Genomic DNA, 10249 nt, shown 5'->3' with positions numbered 1-10249 from the left:
ATGTATTAGCTTTGAATAAAAGTAGACTAATCCATCCATTGGTAATCTAGATAACTCCTGTACATCGGTGAGAAAAATGTGGACATGTTGGCATGCGTGTGTGTGTGCATGTCTTATTTGTTTGTTTTCAGTTTAATGGAACACAAATTTCTCAGAACAAGCTGTCATTAGCGTTTGCATGAAGCATGGGACAGCAGGACAGAGTATGACAGAGGGACGGATGGGGAGGAACAGACCTGCTTTAGAACCCAGAAGGATGGGGAGAGACAGACCTGCTTTAGGACCCAGAAGAATGAGGAGAGGCAAACCTGGTTTAGGACCCAGAAGAATGAGGAGAGACAAACCTGGTTTAGGACCCAGAAGGATGGGGAGAGACAGACCTGGTTTAGGACCCAGAAGGATGGGGAGAGACAGACCTGCATTAGGACCCAGAAGTATTGGGAGAGACAGACCTGCTTTAGGACCCAGAAGGATGGGGAGAGACAGACCTGCTTTAGGACCCAGAAGGATGGGGAGAGACAGACCTGCATTAGGACCCAGAAGGATGGGGAGAGACAGACCTGCTTTAGGACCCAGAAGGATGGGGAGAGACAGACCTGCATTAGGACCCAGAAGGATGGGGAGAGACAGACCTGCTTTAGGACCCAGAAGGATGGGGAGAGACAGACCTGCATTAGGACCCAGAAGGATGGGGAGAGACAGACCTGCTTTAGGACCCAGAAGGATGGGGAGAGACAGACCTGCTTTAGGACCCAGAAGGATGAGGAGAGACAAACCTGGTTTAGGACCCAGAAGGATGGGGAAAGAAAGACCTGCTTTAGGACCCAGAAGGATGGGGAGAGACAGACCTGCTTTAGGACCCAGAAGGATGGGGATAGACATACCTGCATTAGGACCCAGAAGGATGGGGAGAGACAGACCTGCATTAGGACCCAGAAGGATGGGGAGAGACAGACCTGCTTTAGGACCCAGAAGGATGGGGAGAGACAGACCTGCTTTAGGACCCAGAAGGATGGGGAGAGACAGACCTGGTTTAGGACCCAGAAGGATGGGGAGAGACAAACCTGCTTTAGGACCCAGAAGGATGGGGATGAACAGACCTGCTTTAGGACCCAGAAGGATGGGGAGAGACAGACCTGCTTTAGGACCCAGAAGGATGGGGAGAGACAGACCTGCATTAGGACCCAGGAGGATGGGGAGAGACAGACCTGCATTATGACCCAGAAGGAGGGGGATGAACAGACCTGCATTAGGACCCAGAAGGATGGGGAGAGACAGACCTGCTTTAGGACCCAGAAGGATGGGGAGAGACAGACCTGTTTTAGATCCCAGAGGAATGGCCACTCTCCTCCGCTGTGTCTTCAAGTTAAAAAAAGGTCCTTTAAGAAATATTAGAGGAGAATGAAGTTGCCCATAGCATTAGAGGGGAAGGAAGTTGCCCATAGTATTAGAGGAGAATGAAGTTGCCCATAGTATTAGAGGATGAAGTTGCCCATAGTATTAGAGGAGAATGAAGTTGCCCATAGTATTAGAGGAGAATGAAGTTGCCCATAGTATTAGAGGATGAAGTTGCCCATAGTATTAGAGGAGAATGAAGTTGCCCATAGTATTAGAGGAGAATGAAGTTGCCCATAGTATTAGAGGATGAAGTTGCCCATAGTATTAGAAGAGAATAAAGTTGCCCATAGTATTAGAGGAGAATGAAGTTGCCCATAGTATTAGAGGATGAAGTTACCCATAGTATTAGAGGAGAATGAAGTTGCCCATAGTATTAGAGGATGAAGTTGCCCATAGTATTAGAGGAGAATGAAGTTGCCCATAGTATTAGAGGAGAATGAAGTTGCCCATAGTATTAGAGGATGAAGTTGCCCATAGTATTAGAGGAGAATGAAGTTGCCCATAGTATTAGAGGAGAATGAAGTTGCCCATAGTATTAGAGGATGAAGTTACCCATAGTATTAGAGGAGAATGAAGTTGCCCATAGAATTAGAGGATGAAGTTGCCCATAGTATTAGAGGAGAATGAAGTTGCCCATAGTATTAGAGGAGAATGAAGTTGCCCATAGTATTAGAGGAGAATGAAGTTGCCCATAGTATTAGAGGAGAATGAAGTTGCCCATAGTATTAGAGGAGAATGAAGTTGCCCATAGTATTAGAGGAGAATGAAGTTGCCCGTAGTATTAGAGGAGAATAAAGTTGCCCATAGTATTAGAGGAGAATGAAGTTGCCCATAGTATTAGAGGAGAATGAAGTTGCCCATAGTATTAGAGGAGAATGAAGTTGCCCGTAGTATTAGAGGAGAATAAAGTTGCCCATAGTATTAGAGGAGAATGAAGTTGCCCATAGTATTAGAGGAGAATGAAGTTGCCCATAGTATTAGAGGAGAATGAAGTTGCCCGTAGTATTAGAGGAGAAGGAAGTTGCCCGTAGTATTAGAGGAGAATGAAGTTGCCAATAGTATTAGAGGAGAATGAAGTTGCCCATAGTATTAGAGGAGAATGAAGTTGCCCATAGTATTAGAGGAGAATAAAGTTGCCCATAGTATTAGAGGAGAATGAAGTTGCCCATAGTATTAGAGGAGAATGAAGTTGCCCATAGTATTAGAGGAGAATGAAGTTGCCAATAGTATTAGAGGAGAATGAAGTTGCCCATAGTATTAGAGGATGAAGTTGCCCATAGTATTAGAGGAGAATGAAGTTGCCCATAGTATTAGAGGATGAAGTTGCCCATAGTATTAGAGGATGAAGGAAGTTGCCCATAGTATTAGAGGATGAAGTTGCCCATAGTATTAGAGGAGAATGAAGTTGCCCATAGTATTAGAGGAGAAGGAAGTTGCCCATAGTATTAGAGGATGAAGTTGCCCATAGTATTAGAGGAGAATGAAGTTGCCCATAGTATTAGAGGATGAAGTTGCCAATAGTATTAGAGGAGAAGGAAGTTGCCCATAGTATTAGAGGATGAAGGAAGTTGCCCATAGTATTAGAGGAGAATAAAGTTGCCCATAGTATTAGAGGAGAAGGAAGTTGCCCATAGTATTAGAGGAGAAGGAAGTTGCCCATAGTATTAGAGGAGAAGGAAGTTGCCCATAGTATTAGAGAAGAATGAAGTTGCCCATAGTATTAGAGAAGAATGAAGTTGCCCATAGTATTAGAGGAGAATGAAGTTGCCCATAGGCACTGATCTAAAGTCAGTTCTGAGTTCCCCCCCTAACACTTAGGCTACTTAGATTAGGATTTGGTGAAGATACACTGATCCTAGATCTGTGCCTAAGGCAACCCCTATCTGGTGCCAGATTGTCTTCTCCATGACCAATATACTAGTGTTTGAAAAGAGAGGAATAATCCACATCCAAAGTAATGACTACAGGCCTGAACTGTTACCTTGGGAACGGTGACACACACACACACACACACACACACACACACACACACACACACACACACACACACACACACACACACACACACACACACACACACACACACACACACACACACACACACACACACACACACACACACACACACACACACACACACACACACACACACACACAGGTTCATGCTACACACATCACAACTGCTGATACCAGACTCTTATTTACTGTTACTAATACTGCACCATTTAAACACTTGGCCCCCAATCCCCCTTTCCCTGATGTGTAAATATTGTACTATAAATTGTGCCTTCCTGTATACTTATGCAAAAAATGTATAATATTCTACTGAGCCATTTCCTTTGTGTTCGTATTATTATGTTTTATTATTTATTTTTGGTGTTGGATTGTCGAGAAGGAACCTGCAAGTAAGCATTTCGATGGACGGTGTATATCGTGTATCGTTAAATAAAGGCTAAATAACAACAAAAAATACATACAACTAATAAAACGTGAAACTTGAAAGTGAGAACAGAGCCCTCTAGCGTTGGTAAATGGCAAGAACAATAGTGTTTCGTCGTGTGCAGCAGCAACAGGACATTTGTACAATGTATGCAAATCCTTGACGCATGAAAACAATTGTAGACGCCAGGGGGAGCCCTATTCACACAATATTGTGGATGGAGTTCTATCAACAATAGAAAGGACACTTCGGGTCCTCTCTGTTTTGCCAGGAAATGTACATATTTGAAAACATATCTGCTATTTGCATATTATATTTGGGGGGAGATATTATTTCCATAAAACCACTGAATATGGCTAGCATATTGCTATATATAATGCTGACCACAAGTCTGTTGTTGTGAGATATGTACAATTGGTTTAGGACTCATGTGAATGCCTGGACCACCAAAATATTTTGACGTTTTCTATTATGTCTATGTGTTGTCTTGGTAGGTGTCAATTCAACAACTAGGCCTAGAGCTAAAGCCTATAACTTTCCATCTGTCGTATCAACGGTATTTGTCTTTTTACATCGCCCATTACTAATAACCTACATCCTTTCCTCTTCCAATTTGCTCTCAGCACTGTGTAGTTGGCCGTTCAAACGTGCAACCATTGAATAATGTTATGCAATTGCCATGACCTCTAACAGCTTTCTATTGGCTCGGCAACATCGTAGGGAGCGTGGCGAATGCCTTTCTCCCTATACCATTGGTTACACATTTGTAAAGGGGGCGTGGCCTATTGGCTTCATTCACAAATCTCCGCTTGAGCGCCTCTTGTTCATGAGCGCGAGGAACTTAAAGAACCCGACACATCTACAGAGCCACACGTTTCCCGATCAGCAGTGTGTGTTTGCCCTGCATTAGTTTATTCCTGCCGTCGTTATCATATCATCAGAACACAGAGATGAAATAGATAACATTCCTGTGTGTTCTCTGCTTGCCAAACTGTTGTTATGGAATGTGGTCTCCCACAGCCAAACAATGTGCAGGTGCCAGGTGCAGACCACGTGAGAACACACAGTCTAGTTAGAGAGAAGGCTAGTTAGTGTCCTCTGGCTTGGCTGTCTAATAGGAGCCTGATACAGCACTGTTAAACTAGGATAGAGAGAGAAGGGGAGGAGGTGTGCAGTTTACATAACCCTTCTGTATAGCGTTCCTCCAAGAGGTATACTACAAAGCGAATCAACTTGTCGAAATATTCAGAAATAAATGTTACATTTAAAAAAAAAGATAAACTTGAAATGGGCATGGTCGAATTGACTTAACAACAAATAACACATATCTATGTTTAGCTTTCTTAAAGAACCATAAAATCAACAGTACTTTCTGGCTATTTATCAAAGTTAGCTGACTAACTGCTTTGTAGTATCCTTCAGGTTTATCAGTTTACTGGTGTCTGATCTGTCACTACCCTCACCTGGCCTGGCCTCTAGGCCTACGTACAGACACCCACCACACCTTTACCACACATATCCTTGAGACAGACCTTTTACAACTGTCAACAACGGACGTAAACTCATCGCACCCAAAATGTGACACCTACTTGCATCAACGTTCTAAAGTCATGGCGTCTCAGCCTTTTCTAACCAAGGAAGTTTTCCAGGTTCCAGTCTTTCTAGTTATTACACTGGAACTCTCATTTCCGCCACAGGGAGAGCACCTGTCATTTAACCAGTTGTCCTGTCACCTTTGACTCTGCCTTTCTCCCTCCTGTCATCCTTATCCCAAAATAGAAAAATATGAGATTATTTCAAATTGACTGATCCGATATCATTTATTCTTTTTTTTGCATAGCACCCAGCCAAAGCATTTAACCAAGAAACACAGGTAGGGTCTTCATTTGAGCAGGTTTGTTACAGCAGGAAAATAATCCTGCAGCAACAGCAAATGTGAATTATTATGTGGATTATAATTAATGGACATTTTTGTAGGGGTTGATACATTTTTGGTAAGGGAAAATCAAGTCTGAATTGTTAAAGTGGAATTGCAGGAAATTTCTCCTGCAACGGGGTGATCAAATTAAGATCCTACATCTGTAACTAGTCTCTCTACTATGTTATTGAACTTTCACACAATCAGTCATCAGCAGCTAGCAAGGCCCCTGCTCAGGGTCTGTAAAGCCTATAGTAACCTAACATAGCAGACGTAAAAAGACGCCTGAGCGGTGTTCCCACGTCCGAAGCTAGGTTGAATTAGCTGTATCCCGGATGAATTGCTGAGGGTGAGCCTACAGAAACCTTCTAGGCCAACTGTCAGTGTCAAGAGAAACCCCCTGCCTCTGGTTGAGAATGCCAGAAAGCACACAGACCCTTGTGATATATCCTCAGAGGGGTTTATAGAAAGCATAACTTTATATTTTTTAGACAGATAAGGTTGAAATGGGAATGGTTGAATTGACTCAACAACAAAAAACACATATCTAAGTTTAGATTTCTTAATAAACCAGAAAATCAACAGTCATGAGTTAGCTGGCTAACTCATTGATTCTTCTTTGTAATACCCCTCAGGTATATCAGTTTACTGTGATGGTGTCTGAGCTGTTTCTGCCCTCACTGACCTGTCCTCTAGTTCTACCTACAGACACCCACCAGGGGTGGACTAGGACCAGAAATAGACCCTTGCATTTCTAACACAACGGCCCATTTGTTCCCTTGAGGCCCTTATTATTAGCCAGATAAAAAACAAGTTCGATAGTCCCACTGGGCAAAAAATGGACCAGCTCCTCTGGCATTTGCCGAAATGCCGGATGGCCAGCCCACCCCTGACACCCACCACACCTTTACCACACATATCCTTTAGCCAGACCTTTTACAACAACAACGGACCTAAACTCATCGCACCCAAAATGTGACACCTACGTGCATCAACGTTCTACTGTCATGGCGTCTCAGCCTTTTCTAACCAAGGAAGTTTTCTAGGTTCCAGTCTTTCTAGTTTACTTCTCAAGCTCTGACCCTCTGGCGTATGTTAGTTCCCATGAGTCACAGTAAGCTTGTATTTCACCCATACCTGTTCTCTTCTCCATTACTTATACCATTAATACACATTGTATAGGCCTACAGAACCCTTTATTTACACCAGCTTTACTACACTGGAACGCTCATATCACAGGGAGAGCACCTGTCACTCAACCAGTTGTCCTGTCATTTTTCACCCTGGCTTTTTCCCTCCTGTCAGCCACCCAGTCATCTCAAAATAGAAAAAGATTAGATTATATCAAAGATTTTCAAATTGACTGATCTGATATCACTGATCACTTTCTGGCATAGCACCCAGCTAAAGAACATTTATCCAAGAAACGCTTCTGTAACTCCTCTCTACTATGTTAATGAACTTTCACACAATCAGTCATCAGCAGCTAGCGAGGCTCCGACTCAAGGTCTGTAGAGCCTATTGGAACTCACTGCCCCCGGTTGAGAATGCCAAAAAACACACAGACCCTAGATATGGGGGAAGGGTGGAGAGGGGGATGGGTAGAGAGGGGGATGGGTGGAGAGGGGGATGGGTGGAGAGGGGGATGGGTAGAGAAGGGGATGGGTGGAGAGGGGGAAGGGTTGAGAGGGGGATGGGTAGAGAGGGGGATGGGTGGAGAGGGGAATGGGTAGAGAAGGGGATGGGTGGAGAGGGGGAAGGGTTGAGAGGGGGATGGGTGGAGAGGGGGATGGGTAGAGAAGGGGATGGATGGAGAGGGGGAAGGGTTGAGAGGGGGATGGGTAGAGAGGGGGATGGGTGGAGAGGGGAATGGGTAGAGAGGGGGATGGGTGGAGAGGGGGATGGGTAGAGAGGGGGAAGGGTGGAGAGGGGGATGGGTAAAGGGGCGGAAGGGTGGAGAGGAGGATGGTAGAGAGCGGGATGGGTAGAGAGGGGGAAGGGGAAGGGTAGAGAGGAGGAAGGGGAAGGGTAGAGAGGGGGAAGGAGAAGGGTAGAGAGGGGGAAGGGTGGAGAGGGGGAAGGAGAAGGGTAGAGAGGGGGAAGGAGAAGGGTAGAGAGGGGGAAGGGTGGAGAGGGGGATGGGTAAAGGGGCAGAAGGGTGGAGAGGTTGGTGGGTAGAGAGGGGTAAGGGTGGAGAGGAGGATGGTAGAGAGCGGGATGGGTAGAGAGGGGGAAAGGGAAGGGTAGAGAGGAGGAAGGGGAAAGGTAGAGAGGGGGAAGGGTGGAGAGGGGGAAGGGGATGGGTAGAGAGGGGGAAGGGTGGAGAGGGGGAAGGGGAAGGGTAGAGAGGGGGAAGGGGAAGGGTAGAGAGGGGGAAGGGTGGAGAGGGGGAAGGGGAAGGGTAGAGAGGGGGAGGGGGAAGGGTAAGGGTAGAGAGGGGGAAAGGGAAGGGTGGAGAGGGGGAAGGGGAAGGGGAAGGGTGGAGAGGGGGAAGGGGAAGGGTAGAGAGGGGGAGGGGGAAGGGGAAGGGTGGAGAGGGGGAAAGGGAAGGGTGGAGAGGGGGAAGGGGAAGGGTGGAGGGGGGAAGGGTAAGGGTGGAGAGGGGAAAAGGGAGGGTGGAGAGGGGGAAGGGGAAGGGTAGAGAGGGGGAAGGGGATGGGTGGAGGGGGGGAAGGGAAAGGGTAGAAAGGGGGAAAGGGAAGGGTGGAGAGGGGGAAGGGGAAGGGTAGAGAGGGGGAAAGGGAAGGGGGAAGGGGGGGAAGGGGAAGGGTAGAGAGATTTTCCTTTTAGTACTTTATTTGCACATTGTTACAACACTGTACATAGCCATAATATGATATTTGAAATGTCTATATTCCTTTTGAACTTTGGTGAGTGTAAAGTTTACTGTTAATTTTATATTGTTTATTTCACTTTTGTTTATTATCTATTTCACTTGCTTTGGCTATGTAAACATATGTTTCCCATGCCAATAAAGCCCTTTGAATTGAATTGAATTAAGAGAGAGAGAGATCGGGACAGGTAGTGGGTGGTCGTACTCGTCAGCACCAGTGAACCCTGTGAAGGGGAGGATCACTGAGTTCATTCTGCTTTGGAATGTATGGGGGAGGAAAGGCCTTGTATCGACTTAGGACCTCACGGTATCCTATATATAACCACCCAATAACCCACCATCATAAATGCCAAAAGTGTGCAAAGCTGTCATCAAGGCAAAGGTTGGCTACTTTGAAGAAGCTCAAATATAAGATTTTTTGGTTACTACATGATTCCATATGTGTTATTTCATAGTTTTGATGTATTCACTATTATTTTACAATGTAGAAAATAGTACAAATAAAGAAAAAACATTGAATGAGTAGGTGTGTCCAAACTTTTGCCTGGTACTGTAATGCTCAGAAAAACACCAGCAAATCTGAAAGTGATCCCTGTTTCACATCAAACCAATTAAGATATTATTAAATAAAAAGTAGCTCATACATTTCTGTCCTATGATGATAGATGGCCAGGTTTTCGCCAACAGGGACAGTGAATGGGAAATGGCCAGGTTATGTATGTCGCATGTTGAAGAGGAGTGTTGCTGAGTTCATTGTGAGCTGGATGTATGGGGAGAGGAAGTAACCTAACACTACATATACTATATGCTATACACTATATACACACCCAGAAAAAAACAGCAAATCTGAAATTAGTTCCTGTTTCACATCAAAGCAATTAACACCTTTATTAAATCAAGAGTAGCCTATACATTATTGTTGTGTGTGTGTGTGTGTGTGTGTGTGTGTGTGTGTGTGTGTGTGTGTGTGTGTGTGTGTGTGTGTGTGTGTGTGTGTGTGTGTGTGTGTGTGTGTGTGTGTGTGTGTGTGTGTGTGTGTGTGTGTGTGTGTGTTTGCGTGTGAGCGTATGTGTGTTGCATGGTGAAGAGGAGGGTCATTGGGTTAATGTTTAGCTGTATGTATGAGGGGATGGAAAGCTTTAGGTCCCTAAGCACCGTATGCTATATGCCTCTGTGTCAAATCAATCTAATAAAAACAAATTGCATTTTTTACATGTGCCGAATACGAGTGAACTGCTTGCTTACGAGTCTTTCCCAACATTGCAGAGTAAAAAAAAATATATATAATAAAAAATCAAGAGGAATAAAATACACAAATACACATTGGGTTAATTGGGTTAATGTTTAGCTGTATGCATGGATTCTACAGGCTGCCGCAGCCCATAATAACAGTATCAATATGATCTTCTTTCTCCTCTCTGTTCCTGAGGTAGCCTATTTCACACGTTGATAATGACTTGTGGTTTCTCTAGATCAGAACGAAGAGAACAGAACTCTGTTCCAGACCCGGTGTGAGGGGTGACCTTGAATGGTGCCGCGTATTGACAGAACCCTTAGTCCACCAGTTTATTCAGAGTTATAGGCCTAGTCCTGCCTAATATAGCATTTAGGACTAGACCATCAGGTACAAATTAGTCATCATATTGGCCTACGCCTCTAT

Source organism: Salvelinus fontinalis, chromosome 38 (genome assembly GCF_029448725.1).
Source record: "Salvelinus fontinalis isolate EN_2023a chromosome 38, ASM2944872v1, whole genome shotgun sequence".
In the NCBI taxonomy this organism is placed as follows: domain Eukaryota; kingdom Metazoa; phylum Chordata; class Actinopteri; order Salmoniformes; family Salmonidae; genus Salvelinus; species Salvelinus fontinalis.
The sequence above is the reverse complement of the archived record's forward strand: the minus strand, read 5'-3'. Positions refer to the sequence as shown.